This window comes from Nanorana parkeri, unplaced genomic scaffold (assembly GCF_000935625.1).
Source record: "Nanorana parkeri isolate BGI_ZX_2015 unplaced genomic scaffold, ASM93562v1 scaffold905, whole genome shotgun sequence".
In the NCBI taxonomy this organism is placed as follows: domain Eukaryota; kingdom Metazoa; phylum Chordata; class Amphibia; order Anura; family Dicroglossidae; genus Nanorana; species Nanorana parkeri.
This window is the reverse complement of record NW_017307173.1, coordinates 593,395-593,823: the sequence shown is the minus strand read 5'-3', so window position 1 is coordinate 593,823 and position 429 is coordinate 593,395.

Genomic DNA, 429 nt, shown 5'->3' with positions numbered 1-429 from the left:
ACCCCCCCCCCCCCCCCTCTTAACTGGGGTAAAGTTTGTGAACTGAAATGCGTGCAGTGTTTTTTTTGCTTGTGAGGTGATTGAGATCTGGTAAACGATTTAATTAGGAATATCAAATGAAAAGCAAAAGGGGCACAAATGAGTTGAGGGGAAAAAAAAAACGCAGCTATTCTAAACGATTAAATCGCCATTTTAGCAGTATAATGGGGTTTGCATGCTGAATGGGAGAAGCGTTGCACATACCCCATCAATTATTCATAGAGAAAAGGGATCATTGCGAGGTCAGCAGTCTGGTGCAAAGCATAGTACCAAATACTGTTCAACCTCCTCTGCCAGGAAGCACACCCACAAGGGGCACTCTGAAAACGATATTATATGATTCTGATTCCCAGTTGCAGCTTATATGAATCAGGATGGCATATATACACA